Source organism: Oncorhynchus gorbuscha, linkage group LG13 (genome assembly GCF_021184085.1).
Source record: "Oncorhynchus gorbuscha isolate QuinsamMale2020 ecotype Even-year linkage group LG13, OgorEven_v1.0, whole genome shotgun sequence".
NCBI classification, from domain to species: domain Eukaryota; kingdom Metazoa; phylum Chordata; class Actinopteri; order Salmoniformes; family Salmonidae; genus Oncorhynchus; species Oncorhynchus gorbuscha.
In genome coordinates this window covers 32,260,801-32,286,102 of record NC_060185.1, presented here as the reverse complement: position 1 = coordinate 32,286,102, position 25,302 = coordinate 32,260,801, and the positions used below count along the sequence as shown (strand labels likewise).

The window sequence follows — 25,302 nt, the reverse complement described above, 5'->3', positions numbered from 1 at the left end:
ACAGGTAGTATACTCTATCCACCCTGGAGGAAACAACAGGTAGTATACTCTATCCACCCTGGAGGAAACAACAGGTAGTATACTCTATCCACCCTGGAGGAAACAACAGGTAGTATACTCTATCCACCCTGGAGGAAACAACAGGTAGTATACTCTATCCACCCTGGAGGAAACAACAGGTAGTATACTCTATCCACCCTGGAGGAAACAACAGGTAGGAGGAAACAACAGGTATACTCTATCCACCCTGGAGGAAACAACAGGTAGTATACTCTATCCACCCTGGAGGAAACAACAGGTAGTATACTCTATCCACCCTGGAGGAAACAACAGGTAGTATACTCTATCCACCCTGGAGGAAACAACAGGTAGTATACTCTATCCACCCTGGAGGAAACAACAGGTAGTATACTCTATCCACCCTGGAGGAAACAACAGGTAGTATACTCTATCCACCCTGGAGGAAACAACAGGTAGTATACTCTATCCACCCTGGACCTGGAGGAAACCCTGGAGGAAACAACAGGTAGTATACTCTATCCACCCTGGAGGAAACAACAGGTAGTATACTCTATCCACCCTGGAGGAAACAACAGGTAGTATACTCTATCCACCCTGGAGGAAACAACAGGTAGTATACTCTATCCACCCTGGAGGAAACAACAGGTAGTATACTCTATCCACCCTGGAGGAAACAACAGGTAGTATACTCTATCCACCCTGGAGGAAACAACAGGTAGTATACTCTATCCACCCTGGAGGAAACCAGGTAGTATACTGGACGAAACAACAGGTAGTATACTCTATCCACCCTGGAGGAAACAACAGGTAGTATACTCTATCCACCCTGGACGAAACAACAGGTAGTATACTCTATCCACCCTGGAGGAAACAACAGGTAGTATACTCTATCCACCCTGGAGGAAACAACAGGTAGTATACTCTATCCACCCTGGAGGAAACAACAGGTAGTATACTCTATCCACCCTGGAGGAAACAACAGGTAGTATACTCTATCCACCCTGGAGGAAACAACAGGTAGTCTACTCTATCCACCCTGGAGGAAACAACAGGTAGTATACTCTATCCACCCTGGAGGAAACAACAGGTAGTATACTCTATCCACCCTGGAGGAAACAACAGGTAGTATACTCTATCCACCCTGGAGGAAACAACAGTATACTGTATCCACCCTGGAGGAAACAACAGGTAGTATACTCTATCCACCCTGGAGGAAACAACAAGTAGTATACTCTATCCACCCTGGAGGAAACAACAGGTAGTATACTCTATCCACCCTGGAGGAAACAACAGTATACTCTATCCACCCTGGAGGAAACAACATTATACTCTGGAATTAGGCAGTTCAGAACTTAAAGGGAAATTTAAAGGGAAATTCCCCTTATGTTTCCACCAGCACCTAGATCCGGGATGTGCAACTTTGATGGGTGTGGGCCACATAAAAAATATGAATTCATCATGAGGGGCCACAGTGGCTCATTGGTCTGCGTACCCATAGCCCATGGGCCAACTGAGTAACTGTCAGCGACTGACATAACAAGAGAGAAACTGCTGATGCACAACCACATTTCAAAGTTGAACCTTGTTTATTCTACTATTCTACTCCCCATTACTACTGAATAAGTCAAGCTTCCCTGCATTACTGTAGCTAGACGTGACGTATGGGCCTTCATTAATCCTGCATTCGTTGGAGTGGCTCGGGTCATTTACAATTCAAACACAGTTCCTCTCTTTTCCATTAGTGTCATCCATTCCGCAGGGCTAAGGCTTCTGCGATCAGCCGATCTGTCTGACAGTTTAATGGCATGCAGGACATATGTTCACGTGCGGCTAATTCAAACTTAAATTAAATCATGTATTCAACAGCCAGTCTCTCCTATTAAACTCTCTCCGGAAACATCAAATGGTGTGAATTTGAAAAAGCTATTATCCTCGTATTAAGCTCCAGTTTATGACACTCACAATAAAGTTATTTTCGATTATATTATTTCATTATTTCATGTTGAAGACTGAATTTGCATGAGAGTCAGCAGAGAAGGCAACATGAATGTGAGACTCATCCTGTAAGCCAGAACTGTCTAGTTGTCTCTTTCAACAAGATGCTACTTGTAGATTAGATCTACCTACGCATATACTGTACGCATGCATGCACACACACCGCACGCACACACACCGCACACACACACATACACAAACACAGAAACGCATGCAAAAACACAGACAAAACATCTAAAAACCCATCTCTGCAGACAGAGCAGAGCCCTTAATCGCAGAGATCTGACATTTAGATCTCACATTTCATAGCTCTGTTATCATAGATCTGTTTACATAGATCTGTTATTGTAGCTCTGTTATCATAGCTCTGTTATCATAACTGTGTTATCATAGCTCTGTTATTGTAGCTCTGTTATCATAGCTCTGTTATCATAGCTGTTATCATAGCTCTGTTATCATAACTGTGTTATCATAGCTCTGTTATTGTAGCTCTGTTATCGCAGCTCTGTTGTCATAGCTCTTATCATAGCTGTTATCATAGCTCTGTTATCATAGATCTGTTTACATATATCTGTTATTGTAGCTCTGTTATCATAGCTCTGTTATCATAACTGTGTTATCATAGCTCTGTTATTGTAGCTCTGTTATCATAGCTCTGTTATCGTAGCTCTGTTATCGTTGCTCTGTTATCGCAGCTCTGTTGTCATAGATCTGTTGTCATATATCTGTTATCATAACTCTGTTGTCATATAGCTGTTATCATAACTCTGTTGTCATAGATCTGTTATCATAACTCTGATATTATAGATCTGTTTAATATATCTGTTATTATAGCTCTGATATTATAGATCTGTTTAATATATCTGTTATTATAGCTCTGATATTATAGATCTGTTTAATATATCTGTTATCATAACTCTGTTGTCATAACTATTTTATCATAACTCTGTTGTCATAGATCTGTTATCATAACTCTGATATTATAGATATGTTATCATAACTCTGTTATCATAGCTCTGTTATTATAGCTCTGTTATCATAGCTCTGTTATCATAGCTCTTGTAAGATGTCAAAACAGGTGTTGTTTCCATCATTTTGAGTGATTGAGGCCTCTATCTCTGTCAGAAGCAGGTGGAATGGAGGGGACCAGATCAGGTCCAACCCAGCGGGGGGAGGGAGGAGGCAGGTCTTCCACCAAAACAGATCAACACAGACAGTAAACAACCGAAAGTGAGGCGTGACTGCTCCTTCAGACCGTGCTGTGGAGAGTGACTCACCATGTTATGTTATCATAGCTCTGTTATCATAGCTCTGTTATTATAGCTCTGTTATCATAGCTCTGTTATTATAGCTCTGTTATCATAACTCTGTTATCATAGCTCTGTTATTATAGCTCTGTTATCGTAGCTCTGTTATTGTAGCTCTGTTATTATAGCTCTGTTATTATAGCTCTGTTATCATAGCTCTGTTATCATAGCTCTGTTATCATAACTCTGTTATTATAGCTCTGTTATCATAACTCTGTTATTATAGCTCTGTTATCATAGCTCTGTTATTATAGCTCTGTTATCATAGCTCTGTTATCATAGCTCTGTTATCATAGCTCTGTTATTATAGCTCTGTTATCATAACTCTGTTATTATAGCTCTGTTATCATAACTTTGTTGTCATAGCTCTGTTATCATAGCTCTGTTGTCATAACTCTGTTATCATAGCTCTGTTATCATAGCTCTGTTGTCATAACTCTGTTATCATAGCTCTGTTATCATAGCTCTGTTGTCATAACTCTGTTATCATAGCTCTGTTATCATAGCTCTGTTATCATAGCTCTGTTATCATAGCTCTGTTGTCATAGCTCTGTTATCATAGCTCTGTTGTCATAACTCTGTTATCATAGCTCTGTTATCATAACTCTGTTGTCATAACTCTGTTATCATAGCTCTGTTATCATAGCTTTGTTGTCATAGCTCTGTTATCATAACTCTGTTATCATAGCTCTGTTGTCATAACTCTGTTATCATAGCTCTGTTGTCATAACTCTGTTATCATAACTCTGTTATCATAGCTCTGTTATCATAGCTCTGTTATCATAGCTGTGTTGTTATATCTCTTGTTATCATAACTCTGTTGTCATAACTCTGTTATCATAGCTCTGTTATCATAGCTCTGTTATCATAACTCTGTTATCATAGCTCTGTTATCATAGCTCTGTTGTCATAACTCTGTTATCATAGCTCTGTTATCATAACTGTTATCATAGCTCTGTTGTCATAACTCTGTTATCATAGCTCTGTTATCATAGCTCTGTTATCATAACTCTGTTATCATAGCTCTGTTGTCATAACTCTGTTGTCATAGCTCTGTTGTCATAACTCTGTTATCATAGCTCTGTTATCATAGCTCTGTTATCATAGCTCTGTTGTCATAACTCTGTTGTCATAACTTTGTTATCATAGCTCTGTTATCATAGCTCTGTTGTCATAACTCTGTTATCATAGCTCTGTTGTCATTGCTCTGTTATCATTGCTCTGTTGTCATTGCTCTGTTATCATTGCTCTGTTATCATAACTCTGTTATCATTGCTCTGTTATCATTGCTCTGTTGTCATAACTCTGTTATCATAACTCTGTTGTCATAACTCTGTTATCATAACTCTGTTGTCATAGCTCTGTTATCGTTGCTCTGTTATCATAACTCTGTTGTCATAACTCTGTTATTATAGCTCTGTTATCGTTGCTCTGTTATCATAACTATGTTATCATAGCTCTGTTGTCATAACTCTGTTATCATAGCTCTGTTGTCATAACTCTGTTATCATAGCTCTGTTGTCATAACTCTGTTATCATAACTCTGTTGTCATAGCTCTGTTATCGTTGCTCTGTTATCATAGCTCTGTTATATCATAACTCTGTTATCATAGCTCTGTTGTAATAACTCTGTTATCATAGCTCTGTTATCATAACTCTGTTATCATAGCTCTGTTGTCATAACTCTGTTATCATAGCTCTGTTGTCATAACTCTGTTATCATAGCTCTGTTGTCATAACTCTGTTATCATAGCTCTGTTATCATAGCTCTGTTATCATAGCTCTGTTGTCATAACTCTGTTATCATAGCTCTGTTGTCATAACTCTGTTATAATAGCTCTGTTATCATAACTCTGTTATCATAGCTCTGTTATCATAGCTCTGTTGTCATAGCTCTGATATTATAGATCTGTTTAATATATCTGTTATTATAGATCTGTTATCATAGCTCTGTTATCATAACTCTGTTGTCATAACTCTGTTATCATAGCTCTGTTATCATAGCTCTGTTGTCATAACTCTGTTGTCATAGCTCTGTTATCATAACTCTGTTATCATAGCTCTGTTATCATAACTCTGTTATCATAACTCTGTTATCATAGCTCTGTTGTCATAGCTCTGTTGTCATAACTCTGTTATCATAGCTCTGTTGTCATAACTCTGTTGTCATAGCTCTGTTATTATAACTCTGTTATCATAACTCTTGTAAGATGTCAAAACAGGTGTTGTTTCCATCATTTTGAGTGATTGGGAGCTGGCTGCATGGAAGCCACATGCTATCCCTAAAGCATAGAGAGAGTGACTCACCATGTTATGTTATCATAGCTCTGTTATCATAGCTCTGTTATTATAGCTCTGTTATCATAGCTCTGTTATTATAGCTCTGTTATCATAACTCTGTTATCATAGCTCTGTTATTATAGCTCTGTTATCATAGCTCTGTTATTGTAGCTCTGTTATTATAGCTCTGTTATTATAGCTCTGTTATCATAGCTCTGTTATCATAGCTCTGTTATCATAACTCTGTTATTATAGCTCTGTTATCACAACTCTGTTATTATAGCTCTGTTATCATAGCTCTGTTATTATAGGTCTGGTCTCATAGCTCTGTTATTATAGCTCTGTTATCATAGCTCTGTTATTATAGCTCTGTTATCATAACTCTGTTATTATAGCTCTGTTATCATAGCTTTGTTGTCATAGCTCTGTTATCATAGCTCTGTTGTCATAACTCTGTTATCATAGCTCTGTTATCATAGCTCTGTTGTCATAACTCTGTTATCATAGCTCTGTTATCATAGCTCTGTTGTCATAACTCTGTTATCATAGCTCTGTTATCATAGCTCTGTTATCATAGCTCTGTTATCATAGCTCTGTTGTCATAGCTCTGTTATCATAGCTCTGTTGTCATAACTCTGTTATCATAGCTCTGTTATCATAACTCTGTTGTCATAACTCTGTTATCATAGCTCTGTTATCATAGCTTTGTTGTCATAGCTCTGTTATCATAACTCTGTTATCATAGCTCTGTTGTCATAACTCTGTTATCATAGCTCTGTTGTCATAACTCTGTTATCATAACTCTGTTATCATAGCTCTGTTATCATAGCTCTGTTATCATAGCTTTGTTGTCATATCTCTTGTTATCATAACTCTGTTGTCATAACTCTGTTATCATAGCTCTGTTATCATAGCTCTGTTATCATAGCTCTGTTATCATAGCTCTGTTGTCATAGCTCTGTTATCATAGCTCTGTTATCATAACTGTTATCATAGCTCTGTTGTCATAACTATGTTGTCATAGCTCTGTTATCATAGCTCTGTTATCATAGCTCTGTTGTCATAACTCTGTTATCATAGCTCTGTTATCATAACTCTGTTATCATAGCTCTGTTGTCATAACTCTGTTGTCATAGCTCTGTTGTCATAACTCTGTTATCATAGCTCTGTTATCATAGCTCTGTTGTCATAACTCTGTTATCATAACTCTGTTATCATAGCTCTGTTATCATAGCTCTGTTGTCATAACTCTGTTATCATAGCTCTGTTATCATAACTCTGTTATCATAGCTCTGTTGTCATTGCTCTGTTATCATTCCTCTGTTGTCATTGCTCTGTTATCATTGCTCTGTTATCATAACTCTGTTATCATTGCTCTGTTATCATTGCTCTCTTGTCATAACTCTGTTATCATAACTCTGTTGTCATAGCTCTGTTATCGTTGCTCTGTTATCATAACTCTGTTGTCATAATTCTGTTATTATAGCTCTGTTATCGTTGCTCTGTTATCATAACTCTGTTGTCATAGCTCTGTTATCGTTGCTCTGTTATCATAACTCTGTTGTCATAACTCTGTTATCATAGCTCTGTTGTCATAACTCTGTTATCATAGCTCTGTTGTCATAACTCTGTTATCATAGCTCTGTTATCATAGCTCTGTTGTCATAACTCTGTTATCATAGCTCTGTTGTCATAACTCTGTTATCATAGCTCTGTTATCATAGCTCTGTTATATCATAACTCTGTTATCATAGCTCTGTTATCATAGCTCTGTTATCATAGCTCTGTTGTAATAACTCTGTTATCATAGCTCTGTTATCATAGCTCTGTTGTCATAACTCTGTTATCATAGCTCTGTTGTCATAACTCTGTTGTCATAACTCTGTTATCATAACTCTGTTATCATAGCTCTGTTATCCTAGCTCTGTTGTCATAACTCTGTTGTCATAACTCTGTTGTCATAGCTCTGTTATCATAACTCTGTTATCATAGCTCTGTTATCATAACTCTGTTATCATAGCTCTGTTGTCATAGCTCTGTTGTCATAACTCTGTTATCATAGCTCTGTTATTATAACTCTGTTATCATAGCTCTGTTATTATAACTCTGTTATCATAGCTCTGTTATTATAACTCTGTTATCATAACTCTGTTATCATAGCTCTTGTAAGATGTCAAAACAGGTGTTGTTTCCATCATTTTGAGTGATTGGGAGCTGGCTGCATGGAAGCCACATGCTATCCCTAAAGCATAGAGTTAGGTGCTTTATAATGGGCTTCCACATGGTCGGAACATTCTCCTCCTAATTCTCCTGCAGGGAAGCAGCACACACTTTTACCATGAAAAATACCACTGCTTGTGTTACTTCAAGGAGCGAGGACCCTGAGTCTCAGTGGGTACTTTTTCAAAAGACCTATCATTATGCTGTCAATTCCTTTCCTTCATCTCTCTTAACGATATGTATCCCTGCGCATATTTTCAAATCCCTTTCCCGAGGACGACCTCGAGTAAGGGACTGCTGCTCCACTCCACTTCGGTCTGGGCTGCTGACGCAGTCAGTCCCAGCACGTCAACCTGGTGATGGAGAGTTTGGCATCACGGGCCATTTAAGTGCTAATACCACAGTCTATGGTCCCAGATGGCACTTGGCATTACAAGGAGAATGACCACCTTTAAGCATTTCTCTAGATGATCTTTCCCTTTTGTCTTTTGACCAATCACATCAAATCTTTTCACGTGAAATCTTTTTCAGAGCTGATCTGATTGGTCAAAAGAACAATAAGTGGAAAAAAATATCAGAATTGGGCTGCCTATCTAAAACGCAGCCAATGTGTCCCATAAGTATAGGCCGGGAAAAGAGTGCATTTGGGACGCAGACTTCACTTCTATGGTAACAGTAGCTGAGCTCAGCCACACACAACAAGAGGTTCTTCTCCAGCCTGTGTGTCTCATTTGACGGTCATGGGTCTTATGTTCCTGTACACCCAGTAAGCACCACAGAACCTCTTCAACCTCCCTCTGCTTTTTACTGAGCGTTTTCATCCTCCTCAGACGGAGGCTCTGCATTAATATTCTCCCACAGATCAGAGAGAAACGAGAGCCCGGACCCATGCTCTCCCTCTGCTCGCTGCTCGTGACCTTTCATCTGTGCATCAGGCAGAGAGACACTGAGACACTGAGGTGAGGTTACTCAAATAATATTGTAACGCTGCAGGAATGTTTCATCCGCCAGCAGCTGTTTCCGTAACCCATTCCGAGGGAAGCAGCCACTGTGGTCTCTGGGCTCTGCAGTGGTGCCAGGGAGGGACTGTATTGTTGGCAGGCCTGATGTCCGTGGGAATGTACGTGTGAATGGGAGGGGACGCGAGGAGAGGGGGCAGGGGTTGGCAGGAGTGACTGCTCAGCTGGAGGGACTGGTTAGCTGTGGGCATCTTTTGGATGTTTGGTCGTGTGAGAAGAAAACGTGTGTGTATGTGTCTCCTTGGCAGGTTTCCCTATGAGGGAGTGAAGCGAGAGACAGGATCTCTATCCCAGGAGAGACCGCTCATCCCCCTGTGCCAATTTGGGCCCTGTTGCTGGTGCATGATGGGAAGGAAAAAGATCCCTCCCACCTCCTCTATTCCTCCTCAGTAAACAGAACCCTGACCTGAATACAGATTCTCTGGAATAACACACAGTGTATTTTATTTATTATTTTATTTCACCTTCATTTAACCAGGTGGGCTAGTTGAGAACAAGTTCTCATTTACAACTGCGACCGGGCCAAGATAAAGCAAAGCAGTGCGACACAAACAACAACACAGAGTTACACATGTAATAAACAAACAAGTCAATGGCACACTAGAGAAAGGGAAGTCTATATACAGTGTGTGCAAAAGGCATGAGGAGGTAGGCAATACATAGGCCATAGTAGAGTATAGTAGAGAAGGGTACACATAACTTGTTCACTATTCATTCTCTAAAATCCCTCCTTTCCCCTGCAGACTACCAGGTGAGACTTTCATTGTGAGGATTTGCGAAATCATGCCTGGGCATGTGAGAGAGCGAGAGAGCAGACAGAGAGAACATTGTAAAGAGGAAGTGAACAGACAGAGAGAACACTGTGAAGAGGAAGAGAACAGACAGAGAGAATACTGTGAAGAGGAAGTGAACAGACATATAACACTGTGAAGTGGAAGAGAACAGACAGAGAGAACACTGTGAAGAGGAAGTGAACAGACAGAGAACACTGTGAAGAGGAAGTGAACAGACAGAGAGAACACTGTGAAAAGGAAGTGAACAGACAGAGAGAACACTGTGAAGAGGAAGAGAACAGACATATAACATTGTGAAGAGGAAGAGAACAGACAGAGAACACTGTGAAGAGGAAGAGAACAGACAGAGAACACTGTGAAGATGAAGATAACAGACAGAGAACACTGTGAAGAGGAAGTGAACAGACAGAGAGAACACTGTGAAGTGGAAGAGAACAGACAGAGAACACTGTGAAGAGGAAGTGAACAGACAGAGAACACTGTGAAGAGGAAGTGAACAGACAGAGAACACTGTGAAGAGGAAGATAACAGACAGAGAACACTGTGAAGTGGAAGAGAACAGACAGAGAACTGTGAAAAACAAGCAAATGAGAGAGACAGAGAGAGAGAGCGAGAGACAGCGAGAGAGAGAGAGAGAGAGAGAGAGAGAGAGAGAGAGAGAGAGAGAGAGAGAGAGCGAGAGACAGCGAGAGACAGCGAGAGACAGCGAGAGAGAGAGAGAGAGAGAGAGAGAGAGGGAGAGCGAGAGAGAGACAGCCAGAGAGAGAGAGAGAGAGAGAGAGAGAGAGAGAGAGGGAGAGAGAGAGAGATGCAGCCCTAGATTCACAATCATACTGGGAATCAAAACACTTTTAATAATTCAGTATGAATAGAGGAGAGAAAATTCTGCAGCAGGCGAGCGAGTAGGCTGAGGAAATGACAGAGAGGAGAAGAATCCGCCAGCACTCTCTGTATAGTGAGCTAAACCACTGAATAACTGTTCAGGCCTGCTTTTTTGATTATATGTGTGTTCAGTACTGTAAAGTCTGTCATACATATCAACATACACTAGCCAGTCCTTATGGGAAGCCATTATAGAAGTGCTTAAGGTGAGCCCTGGTTGGCAACTTCTCTTCTATTTGGCTGAAGTTTTTATTCTCATTTCCCAGAGATGGTTTATCTAGGATATGGGGGTTGTTATTATTGACTGACTCACTGAAAAATGTACAGCCAATTTTACGGTAAAGTAATCTAATCAAACTACCCACCATGGACGTTGCCATGGCCATCTGCTATCTCTCCCCGGAACACTTTTAAAACAAGGAAGTAAATGAGACTCTGGTACAATTATCTTCTATTCGATTTTTCAATTTGTCCGGGTAGCTCTTCCTGTGCGCCTTTTCTGACAATGCTGTTTCTTTTAGTAGAGAGTTAAATTCTACGTTCTAATTGAATTTTGTCGCAGACTGAACAATCCTCGAGGCGTCCCTGTTTCTCCCCCATCTTGCCCCTCACCACATCTCCTTGGGTTTCTCACCGCTGGCAACAAGGTAGTTGTAGAGAGTGAAAAACACTTCCCAATTAGTCCAAGTCCCTGTGATTATGTCGCTCTTGCTAACAATTTCCATTTACATTAATGATTTATTCTAAGGTCGCATGCACACGCCCACGCCCCCCCCCCCCCACACACACACACACACACACACACACACACACACACACACACACACACACACACACACACACACACACACACACACACACACACACACACACACACACACACACACACACACACACACACACACACACACCACCGTCCTAGCCAGAGGGCCTTGAATGAGAGGAAATGCTGCGGTGGGTTCTGTCTGTTTGTGTATAAATGATTATTTCAGTCTGGAATTGAATAATAACAATACAAAGGTCTTATAGTGCTTATCCATCTGATTGTTTGTGTGAGGCTATTCTGTCTGTCTGTGCATATCCATCCATCTGTCTGACTCTGCACCACTGTCTGTGGCATTACGAATGTCTTGTTTACAGTGATCTGTATGCTGTATAGTCTCAACAGAAGCCTTGGAGGGATCCCACTAGGGGAATACACAGTAGTTAGTCCGTTGTTTATTCTCCTCTCTCCTTTCAAGTGTCTCTTGTTTGTTGTTGGGGTTGTGGTTGAACTTGGCCTTTGTCTGTTTACAAAGCTGCAGGAGCTGAACATGCTGAGCCAACAGGTCACTGGGGGCAACGCTACAGGGTCGTAACCTTTCTGTCCAGACACACTCTCCAGGGAAGCCCTTTCCCCGTTTAACATACATACACATGCAGACAGACAGGCAGATAGGTGGGTAGGAAGGCGCACACACACACACGCACGCACTCACACGCACACACGCATGGACGCACACACGCATGGACGCACGCACGCACACGCACACACACGCACGCACACACGCATGGACGCACACACGCACGCACGCACGCACACACACACACACACACACACACACACACACACACACACACACACACACACACACACACACACACACACACACACACACACACACACACACACACACACACACACACACACACACACACTGCATTACAGCATGCCTCTTTTCAAACAGAAGGTGTGCAGACCGTAGAGGGGCTGGTTTTGGAGATGGACCAACGCTGAGAACCAAGATGAGAACACATTTGATCTAAATGTGAGTCTAATTTGTGCACTCAGCCACGGCAAATGATTCTGATTATCTCTACATAGGTATGCAAAAATATGCAAACCATCTTTCGACTCCAAAATAAATCTGTATAATTCCTAATTAAAGATCATTTGTTGAATATAATTTCACATTAGGCTAAGTAAGGATTTCTTTGTTTCATTTTCTTTTCTAACACAGCCCTTCAAGACAATATTTTGTCATATTTTAGAACATCAGATATGGTCTTTTCTGGGACGGCACCAGTAGAGCTTCATTGGGATTGCCGTGATGTACATAAGAGTCTGGAGGGATATTGACACTTCAAATCTATTACACTCATCATTCTGTCTGCTCTATCTTTGGTCAGTCTGATTTCCAACGGGCTAAATTGTTTTCTGTTTAACCCAATCTAATAGTGCCTTTCTTTTGAACAGAACAGAATTCCTTAACTAAATATTGGTAACACTTTGTGTCGATACTCTAGAAAAGCAGCCCTTAACTTTCTTCCTATCAGTAAAGTATTCGTTTTTTTCACACATCTCCAGAATCTGCCCGTCATGTCAAATCCATAGATTAGGGCCAAGTGAATTCATTGAAATTGACTGATTTTCTTATGAACTGTAACTCAGTAAAATCTTTGAAATTGTTGTATGTTGCATTTATAATTTTGTTCAGTATAGATGTGAAGCGTGATCCAGGAAGTGTGTGAGCTGGGTGTCGGGGTTGAAGCGTTTGGTTTGGTTCTCCCTGAGAGTTTACACCTGTTAGCTGGGTGTCGGAGTTGAAGCGTTTGGTTTGGTTCTCCCTAAGAGTTTACACCTGTTAGCTGGGTGTCGGGGTTGAAGCGTTTGGTTTGGTTCTCCCTGAGAGTTTACACCTGTTAGCTGGGTGTCGGGGTTGAAGCGTTTGGTTTGGTTCTCCCTGAGAGTTTACACCTGTTAGCTGGGTGTCGGGTTGAAGCGTTTGGTTTGGTTCTCCCTGAGAGTTTACACCTGTTAGCTGGGTGTCGGGGTTGAAGCGTTTGGTTTGGTTCTCCCTGAGAGTTTACACCTGTTAGCTGGGTGTCGGAGTTGAAGCGTTTGGTTTGGTTCTCCCTGAGAGTTTATACCTGTTAGCTGGGTGTCGGGGTTGAAGCGTTTGGTTTGGTTCTCCCTGAGAGTTTACACCGGTTAGCTGGGTGTCGGGTTGAAGCGTTTGGTTTGGTTCTCCCTGAGAGTTTACACCTGTTAGATAGGTGTCGGGGTTGAAGCGTTTGGTTTGGTTCTCCCTGAGAGTTTACACCTGTTAGCTGGGTGTCGGGTTGAAGCGTTTGGTTTGGTTCTCCCTGAGAGTTTACACCTGTTAGCTGGGTGTCGGGGTTGAAGCGTTTGGTTTGGTTCTCCCTGAGAGTTTACACCTGTTAGCTGGGTGTCGGGGTTGAAGCGTTTGGTTTGGTTCTCCCTGAGAGTTTACACCTGTTAGCTGGGTGTCGGAGTTGAAGCGTTTGGTTTGGTTCTCCCTGAGAGTTTACACCTGTTAGCTGGGTGTCGGGGTTGAAGCGTTTGGTTTGGTTCTCCCTGAGAGTTTACACCGGTTAGCTGGGTGTCGGGGTTGAAGCATTTGGTTTGGTTCTCCCTGAGAGTTTACACCTGTTAGCTGGGTGTCGGGTTGAAGCGTTTGGTTTGGTTCTCCCTGAGAGTTTACACCTGTTAGCTGGGTGTCGGGGTTGAAGCGTTTGGTTTGGTTCTCCCTGAGAGTTTACACCTGTTAGCTGGGTGTCGGGGTTGAAGCGTTTGGTTTGGTTCTCCCTGAGAGTTTACACCTGTTAGCTGGGTGTCGGGGTTGAAGCGTTTGGTTTGGTTCTCCCTGAGACTTTACACCTGTTAGCTGGGTGTCGGGGTTGAAGCGTTTGGTTTGGTTCTCCCTGAGAGTTTACACCTGTTAGCTGGGTGTCGGGGTTGAAGAGTTTGGTTTGGTTCTCCCTGAGAGTTTACACCTGTTAGCTGGGTGTCGGGGTTGAAGAGAGAATGCCAACAGTATGCAAAGCTGTCATCAAGGGGGGCTACTTTAAATAATCTAAAATCTAAAATATATTTTGATTTGTTTAACACTTTTTTGGTTACTACATGATTCCATATGTGTTATTTCATAGTTTTGATGTCTTCACTATTATTCTACAATGTAGAAAGTAATAAAAAATAAAGAAAAACCCTTGAATGAGTAGGTATGTCCAAACTTTTGACTGGTACTGTATATTTTATCATTTCTTTTAGAGTGTTGGCAACGATTTAGCAGCGGTAGCCCTAAATTAATATGGGGGAAACACTGATCTGTCCCCAAGGGGGTCCATTGACGTTTGTCTCTCTCTCTCTCTCACACACACACACACACACACACACACACACACACACACACACACACACACACACACACACACACACACACACACACACACACACACACACACACACACACACACACACACACACACACACACACACACACACACACACACACACACACACACACACAATGAGATAATGGTCCTATTTGTCTAACTAGAGTGCTTCATTGATGAATGGTAGGTGACGTTCACCAACAATGCTTTGCATTGATTGGAGCTGAAGGTGATGGACTGTGTGTCATCTTTGCTATAGGACCAGCTGCTAAGCTGTATCGATCCACAGGCTATAAATATTGATAAAGTGAGAGATCATACTGGGCTAGTTCAACTTGATGTCTTCATACATCACATACTGTATGTTATAAATATTGTTGTTTCACGAGCAGCAGTCAAGTCCTTTTTAAATTCACCAATAAGAATAGCCCACTAGATTCAGTGCATTCGGAAAGTATTCAGACCCCTTGTCTTTTTACACCTTTTGTTATGTTACAGCCTTTCTCTAAAATGTATTACATGATTTCCCCCCTCATCAATCTACACACAATACCCCATAATGACTAAGAAAAAATAGTTTACATCAGACTCTTTCCTCAGTACTTTGTTGAAGCACTTTTGGCAGCGATTACAGCCTCGAGTTTTCTTATTTATGACGCTTGGCACACCTGTATTTGGGGAGTTTCTCCCATTCTTCCCTGCAGATCCTCTCAAGCTCTGTCAGGTAGGATGGGGAGCTATTTTTAGGTCTCACCAGAGATGTTCGATCAGGTTCAAGTCCGCGCCCTATCTGGGCCACTCAAGGACATTCAGAGACTTGTCCCGAAGCCACTCCTGCGATGTCTTGGCTGTGTGCTTAGGGTCGTTGTCATGTTGGAAAGTGAACCGTCCTGAGCGCTCTGGAGCAGGTTTTCATCAAGGATCTTTCTGTACTTTGCTCCGTTCATCTTTCCCTCAATCCTGACTAGTCTCCCAGTCCCTGCGCTGAAAAACATCACCACAGCATGATGCTGCCACCACCATGCTTCACCGTAGGGATGGTGCCAGGTTTCCTCCAGACGTGACGCTTGGCATTCAGGCCAAAGAGTTCCATCTGTGTTTCATCAGACCTGAGAATCTTGTTCAGAGTCCTTTAAGTCCATTTTAGCAAACTCCAAGCGGGCTGTTGTGCCTTTTACTGAGGACTGGCTTCCGTCTGGCCACTCTACCATAAACGCCTGATTGGTGGAGTGCTGCAGAGAAGGTTGTCCTTCTGGAAGGTTCTCCCATCTCCACAGATGAACTCTAGAGCCCTGTCAGAGTGACCATTGGGTTCTTGGTCATCTCCCTGAACAAGGCCCTTTTCCCCCGATTGCTCAGTTTGGCCGAGCAGCCAGCTCTAGGAAGAGTTTTGCTCTGACCTGCACTGTCAACTGTGGGACCTTATATAAACAGGTGTGTACCTTTCCAAATCATGTCCAATCAATTGAATTGGATGATCAATGGAAACAGGATGCACCTGAGCTCAAATTCGAGTCTCATAGCAAAGGGTCTGAATACTTACGTAAATAAGGTAGTTCTGTTTTAAAATAATAAAAACCTGTTTTTGCTTTGTCATTATGGGGAATTGTGTGTAGATTGATGAGGGAACATTTTTATTTCATCACTTTTAGAATAAGACTGTAACGTAACAGAATGTGGAATTTTGTAAATTTTTACTTCACCTTTACTTAACTAGGCAAGTCAATTAAGAACAAATTCTTATTTACAATGACGACCTACCCCGGCCAAACCCGGACGACGCTGGATCAATTGTGCGCCTCCCAATGAGACTCCCAATCGCGGCTGGATGTGACACAGCCTGGATTCAAACCACGGACTGTAGTGACGCCTCTTGCACTGAGATGCAGTGCCTTAGACTGCTGATACTTTCCGAATGCACTGTATGTACAGTTACAGACTAGCAGGCTTAACGCGTGACATGAAAAAACAAGGCTTATTTGTCTTTCACTTGGATGAATCTCTATTATCAGTTCACAGACTATCGTACAGAGAACCCTCAGGCAGTGAGCAAGAGAATAGAAAGGCATGAAGGTATATGAGATATAACCTTGGCCTGGAATGTGAAGGGAGAAAGAAAGCATACACCTTATGCTTGTCTTTCCTGCAGCCAAGTTCCCATCCCTCTCTCAATCTGTCCCCTCGCGCCATATAGAGTTAACCTCTCTACTTCCCTGTCATTCATGACAGACCTTGGTGTGTGTGAGTATGCATTACTGTTTGCTGTGTGTGTGTGTGTTTCTGTGTGTGTGCATTTTATGTGCATGTATTTTAAGTGTGTGTGTATTTACGCCTGAGTGCATTTTGTGTGTCTGTGTGATGGAGCTCTTTCCAGAAGGGAGGCTCGTTTCATATCTGTGACATATAGTGTACACCAGCAATCCCAGGGGTCACAGCACTTCCTGTGTCTCTTATCAATGACACAACCTCAAGCGCACTAAGCCACTAATCATCTAGCCACCGTCTCTCACTCTCTTTCCTCATTATTCCCCCTCTTAAACACCCAGTGAACACTACCATCATTACAGCCCACTCCACTCTCCCCCTCTCTCTCTCTCTCTCTCTCTCTCTCTCTCTCTCTCTCTCTCTCTCTCTCTCTCTCTCTCCTCTCTCTCTCTCTCTCAGTCACTCACTTTGTACTTGCTTTGTTCAAAACTGTCCCTGACAATGTCACTGAATCTATTAACTTCCCCTTGACCACTGTGCTACAGCTCATTCACACCGCAAACACCCATCTCTGCAGGAGATTGAGGTATCATACATGGACATTTAGTTTCAAATGTGATGCTTTTGGGAGACATAATGAAACTAAATTTTCATCTCTAAAGCAGAACACAGTATGTGTACTGTATATTCTCCAGGGTGCTTGTTCACACATAGGATACAAATATGTGATGGTGTAGACTTAATTTAACCCTATTTGCAGTAAACCATCACCTTCCAAACATCACCTACACACATTTTCATCTTCAAAGGGTGATGCATCAGGCCTCAGCCTGTTCCCACGGTGACAGGTAGCTGGGTTTAGTACAGTCAAACCCCAGGTAAGAAGGTGGTCTCAGGGAAGAGTCAGAGACTGCGTCCCAAATGGCTCCCTATTCACTATATAGTGTAATTAGCCGCCAGTATTTATGCTGCAGCAGTTTATGTGTCGGGGGGCTAGGGTCAGTTTGTTATATCTGGAGTACTTCTCCTGTCCTATTCAGTGTCCTGTGTGAATCTAAGTGTGCATTCTCTAATTCTCTCCTTCTCTCTTTCTTTCTCTCTCTCGGAGGACCTGAGCCCTAGGACCATGCCCCAGGACTACCTGACATGATGACTCCTTGCTGTCCCCAGTCCACCTGGCTGTGCTGATGCTCCAGTTTCAACTGTTCTGCCTTATTATTATTCAACCATGCTGGTCATTTATGAACATTTGAACATCTTGGCCTTGTTCTGTTATAATCTCCCCCTGGCACAGCCAGAAGAGGACTGGCCACCCCACATATGCTCTCTCTAATTCTCTCTTTCTTTCTCTCTCTCGGAGGACCTGAGCCCTAGGACCATGCCCCATGACTACCTGACATGATGACTCCTTGCCGTCCCCAGTCCACCTGACCGTGCTGCTGCTCCAGTTTCAACTGTTCTGCCTTATTATTATTTCACCATGCTGGTCATTTATGAACATTTGAACATCTTGGCCTTGTTCTGTTATAATCTCCACCCGGCACAGACAGAAGAGGACTGGCCGCCCCACATAGCCTGGTTCCTCTCTAGGTTTCTTCCTAGGTTTTGGCCTTTCTAGGGAGTTTTTCATAGCCACCGTGCTTCTACACCTGCATTGCTTGCTGTTTGGGGTTTTAGGCTGGGTTTCTGTACAGCACTTTGAGATATCAGCTGATGTACGAAGGGCTATATAAATACATTTTATTTGATTTTGATTTGATTTAATTCCCTACATAGTGTGATTCATTACATCGTCTGATTCCCTACATAGTGTGATTCCATACATAGTGTGATTCCCTACATAGTGTGAAACCCTACATAGTGTGATTCCCTACATAGTGTGATTCACTACATAGTGTGATTCCCTACATAGTGTGATTCCCTACATAGTGTGAAACCCTACATAGTGTGATTCATTATATCGTCTGATTCCCTACATAGTGTGATTCCCTACATAGTGTGATTCACTACATAGTGTGATTCCCTACATAGTGTAATTCCCTACATAGTGTGATTCCCTACATAGTGTGATTCCCTACATAGTGTGATTCCCTACATAGTGTGATTCACTACATAGTGTGATTCCCTACATAGTGTGATTCACTACATAGTGTGATTCACTACATAGTGTGATTCATTACATCGTGTGATTCCCTACATAGTGTGATTCACTACATAGTGTGATTCACTACATTGTGTGATTCATTACATAGTGTGATTCACTACATACTGTGATTCACTACATACGATTCACTACATTGTGTGATTCATTACATAGTGTGATTCATTACATAGTGTGATTCACGACATAGTGTGATTCACTACATAGTGATTCATTACATAGTGTGATTCACTACATACTGTGATTCACTAAATATGATTCACTACATACTGTGATTCACTACATAGTGTGATTCATTACATAGTGTGATTCACTAAATATTATTTACTACATATGATTTACTATATAGTGTGATTCACTACATAGTGAATAAGGTACCATTTGGGACACATGTATGTATAGCCTTTGGCTCCTGTGATTGGACAGGGCCCACTGATCCTGTGATTGTGGCTGGTATGATTGGCTGGCTCCTACTGATCCTGTGCCACAGGGGGAACATGACTCTGGAGGCTCCATGTGTAGCTAACTCACAGCGACGGTTAACCTCCCGATCCATCAGAACTTAGTAGCAGGCGTGACACAGAGAACCTGCTTCTTCCATTAGAGCTCTGACAGAGCCTAATGCCTGTCCTTGCAGCACTCTCTCCCTCCATCTCTTCTCTCTCTGTGTCGCTCTCTCTTTTGCCATTTCTCGATCTTGCTCTCTCCCTCTCTCTCTCAGCTCTCTATTTTTCCGGTCTGTCCTCACCCCTCCAAACCGGTATTGTTCTATTTTCCTCTACACTGACAATATAGAATGTACACAACGAAGAATTATACGAATCCTTTTTGCTACCATCCTCAGAGTGTGCTATTCTTTGTTCCTCCCTCTGTCCTCTCCTCTGTGAGCTGGTCGTATGAATCAGCACAACACACAGTGTGGTATGAACTAGCACAACACACACAGTGGTATGAACTAGCACAACACATAGGGTGGTATGAACTAGCACAACACATAGGGTGGTATGAACTAGCACAACACACAGGGTGGTATGAACTAACACAACACACACGGTGGTATGAACTAACACAACACACAGGGTGGTATGAACTAACACAACACACAGGGTGGTATGAACTAACACAACACACAGGGTGGTATGAACTAACACAACACACAGGGTGGTATGAACTAACACAACACACACGGTGGTATGAACTAACACAACACACACGGTGGTATGAACTAACACAACACACAGGGTGGTATGAACTAACACAACACACAGGGTGGTATGAACTAGCACACCACACATGGTGGTATGAACTAGCACAACACACAGGGTGGTATGAACTAGCACACCACACATGGTGGTATGAACTAGCACAACACACATGGTGGTATGAACTAACACAACACACAGGGTGGTATGAACTAACACAACATACAGGGTGGTATGAATCAGCACAACACACAGGGTGGTCTGAACTAACACAACACACCGGGTGGTATGAACTAACACAACATACAGGGTGGTATGAATCAGCACAACACACAGGGTGGTATGAACTAACACAACACACAGGGTGGTATGAACTAACACAACACACAGGGTGGTATGAATCAGCACAACACACAGGGTGGTATCAGCACAACAAACAGGGTGGTATGAACCACACTACACAGGGTGGTATGAACCACACTACACAGGGTGGTATGAATCAGCACAACACACAGGGTGCTATGAACTACACTACACAGGGTGGTATGAACCACACTACACAGGGTGGTATGAATCAACACAACACACAGGGTGGTATGAATCAGCACAACACACAGGGTGGTATGAACCACACTACACAGGGTGGTATGAATCAGCACAACACACAGGGTAGTATGGATCAGCACCACACACAGGGTGGTATGAACTAGCACAACACACAGGGTGGTATGAACTAGCACAACACACAGGGTGGTATGAACTAGCACAACACACAGGGTGGTATGAACTAGCACAACACACAGGGTGGTATGAACTAGCACAACACACAGGGTGGTATGAACTAACACAACTAGCACAACACACAGGGTGGTATGAACTAACACAACATACAGGGTGGTATGAATCAGCACAACACACAGGGTGGTCTGAACTAACACAACACACAGGGTGGTATGAACTAACACAACACACAGGGTGGTATGAACTAACACAACACACACGGTGGTATGAACTAACACAACATACAGGGTGGTATGAATCAGCACAACACACAGGGTGGTCTGAACTAACACAACACACAGGGTGGTATGAACTAACACAACACACAGGGTGGTATGAACTAACACAACACACAGGGTGGTATGAACTAACACAACACACAGGGTGGTATGAACTAGCACACCACACATGGTGGTATGAACTAGCACAACACACAGGGTGGTATGAACTAGCACACCACACATGGTGGTATGAACTAGCACAACACACAGGGTGGTATGAACTAACACAACACACAGGGTGGTATGAACTAACACAACATACAGGGTGGTATGAATCAGCACAACACACAGGGTGGTCTGAACTAACACAACACACAGGGTGGTATGAACTAACACAACATACAGGGTGGTATGAATCAGCACAACACACAGGGTGGTATGAACTAACACAACACACAGGGTGGTATGAACTAACACAACACACAGGGTGGTATGAATCAGCACAACACACAGGGTGGTATCAGCACAACAAACAGGGTGGTATGAACCACACTACACAGGGTGGTATGAACCACACTACACAGGGTGGTATGAATCAGCACAACACACAGGGTGCTATGAACTACACTACACAGGGTGGTATGAACCACACTACACAGGGTGGTATGAATCAACACAACACACAGGGTGGTATGAATCAGCACAACACACAGGGTGGTATGAACCACACTACACAGGGTGGTATGAATCAGCACAACACACAGGGTAGTATGGATCAGCACCACACACAGGGTGGTATGAACTAGCACAACACACAGGGTGGTATGAACTAGCACAACACACAGGGTGGTATGAACTAGCACAACACACAGGGTGGTATGAACTAGCACAACACACAGGGTGGTATGAACTAGCACAACACACAGGGTGGTATGAACTAACACAACTAGCACAACACACAGGGTGGTATGAACTAACACAACACACGGTGGTATGAACTAGCACAACACACAGGGTGGTATGAACTTACACAACACACGGTGGTATGAACTAACACAACTAACACAACACACAGGGTGGTATGAACTAACACAACTAGCACAACACACAGGGTTGTATGAACTAACACAACACACGGTGGTATGAACTAACACAACACACAGGGTGGTATGAATCAGCACAACACACAGGGTGGTCTGAACTAACACAACACACAGGGTGGTATGAACTAACACAACACACAGGGTGGTCTGAACTAACACAACACACACGGTGGTATGAACTAACACAACACACAGGGTGGTATGAACTAGCACAACACACACGGTGGTATGAACTAACACAACATACAGGGTGGTATGAATCAGCACAACACACAGGGTGGTCTGAACTAACACAACACACAGGGTGGTATGAACTAACACAACACACAGGGTGGTATGAACTAACACAACACACAGGGTGGTATGAACTAACACAACACACAGGGTGGTATGAACTAGCACACCACACATGGTCGTATGAACTAGCACAACACACAGGGTGGTATGAACTAGCACACCACACATGGTGGTATGAACTAGCACAACACACATGGTGGTATGAACTAACACAACACACAGGGTGGTATGAACTAACACAACACACAGGGTGGTATGAACTAACACAACATACAGGGTGGTATGAATCAGCACAACACACAGGGTGGTCTGAACTAACACAACACACAGGGTGGTATGAACTAACACAACATACAGGGTGGTATGAATCAGCACAACACACAGGGTGGTATGAACTAACACAACACACAGGGTGGTATGAACTAACACAACACACAGGGTGGTATGAATCAGCACAACACACAGGGTGGTATCAGCACAACAAACAGGGTGGTATGAACCACACTACACAGGGTGGTATGAACCACACTACACAGGGTGGTATGAATCAGCACAACACACAGGGTGCTATGAACTACACTACACAGGGTGGTATGAACCACACTACACAGGGTGGTATGAATCAACACAACACACAGGGTGGTATGAATCAGCACAACACACAGGGTGGTATGAACCACACTACACAGGGTGGTATGAATCAGCACAACACACAGGGTAGTATGGATCAGCACCACACACAGGGTGGTATGAACTAGCACAACACACAGGGTGGTATGAACTAGCACAACACACAGGGTGGTATGAACTAGCACAACACACAGGGTGGTATGAACTAGCACAACACACAGGGTGGTATGAACTAGCACAACACACACAACTAGGGTGGTATGAACTAACACAACTGGTATGAACTAGCACAACACACAGGGTGGTATGAACTAACACAACACACGGTGGTATGAACTAACACAACTAACACAACACACAGGGTGGTATGAACTAACACAACTAGCACAACACACAGGGTTGTATGAACTAACACAACACACGGTGGTATGAACTAACACAACACACACGGTGGTATGAACTAACACAACTAACACAACACACGGTGGTATGAACTAACACAACTAGCACAACACACAGGGTGGTATGAACTAGCACAACACACAGGGTGGTATGAACTAACACAACACACACACAGGTGGTATGAACTAACACAACACACGGTGGTATGAACTACACAACACACAGGGTGGTATGAACTTACACAACACACGGTGGTATGAACTAACACAACAACACAACACACAGGGTGCACAACACACAGGGTTGTATGAACTAACACACAACACACAGGGTGGTATGAACTGGTCTGAACACAACACACAGGGTGGTATGAACTAACACAACACACAGGGTGGTCTGAACTAACACAACACACACGGTGGTATGAACTAACACAACACACAGGGTGGTATGAACTAGCACAACACACACGGTGGTATGAACTAACACAACATACAGGGTGGTATGAATCAGCACAACACACAGGGTGGTCTGAACTAACACAACACACAGGGTGGTATGAACTAACACAACACACAGGGTGGGGTGGTATGAACTAACACAACACACAGGGTGGTATGAACTAACACAACACACAGGGTGGTATGAACTAGCACACCACACATGGTCGTATGAACTAGCACAACACACAGGGTGGTATGAACTAGCACACCACACATGGTGGTATGAACTAGCACAACACACATGGTGGTATGAACTAACACAACACACAGGGTGGTATGAACTAACACAACACACAGGGTGGTATGAACTAACACAACATACAGGGTGGTATGAATCAGCACAACACACAGGGTGGTCTGAACTAACACAACACACAGGGTGGTATGAACTAACACAACATACAGGGTGGTATGAATCAGCACAACACACAGGGTGGTATGAACTAACACAACACACAGGGTGGTATGAACTAACACAACACACAGGGTGGTATGAATCAGCACAACACACAGGGTGGTATCAGCACAACAAACAGGGTGGTATGAACCACACTACACAGGGTGGTATGAACCACACTACACAGGGTGGTATGAATCAGCACAACACACAGGGTGCTATGAACTACACTACACAGGGTGGTATGAACCACACTACACAGGGTGGTATGAATCAACACAACACACAGGGTGGTATGAATCAGCACAACACACAGGGTGGTATGAACCACACTACACAGGGTGGTATGAATCAGCACAACACACAGGGTAGTATGGATCAGCACCACACACAGGGTGGTATGAACTAGCACAACACACAGGGTGGTATGAACTAGCACAACACACAGGGTGGTATGAACTAGCACAACACACAGGGTGGTATGAACTAGCACAACACACAGGGTGGTATGAACTAGCACAACACACAGGGTGGTATGAACTAACACAACTAGCACAACACACAGGGTGGTATGAACTAACACAACACACGGTGGTATGAACTAGCACAACACACAGGGTGGTATGAACTTACACAACACACGGTGGTATGAACTAACACAACTAACACAACACACAGGGTGGTATGAACTAACACAACTAGCA

The 25,302-nt window shown here is 43.0% G+C and overlaps 1 protein-coding gene across 1 annotated transcript in view; it reads right to left on the bottom strand.

Annotated features, from left to right (window-relative positions):
* LOC123992727 (reticulon-4 receptor-like 1) overlaps positions 1–25,302 on the bottom strand; it is a 284,642-nt gene that overhangs the window by 221,750 nt on the left and 37,590 nt on the right. The window lies entirely within an intron of this gene.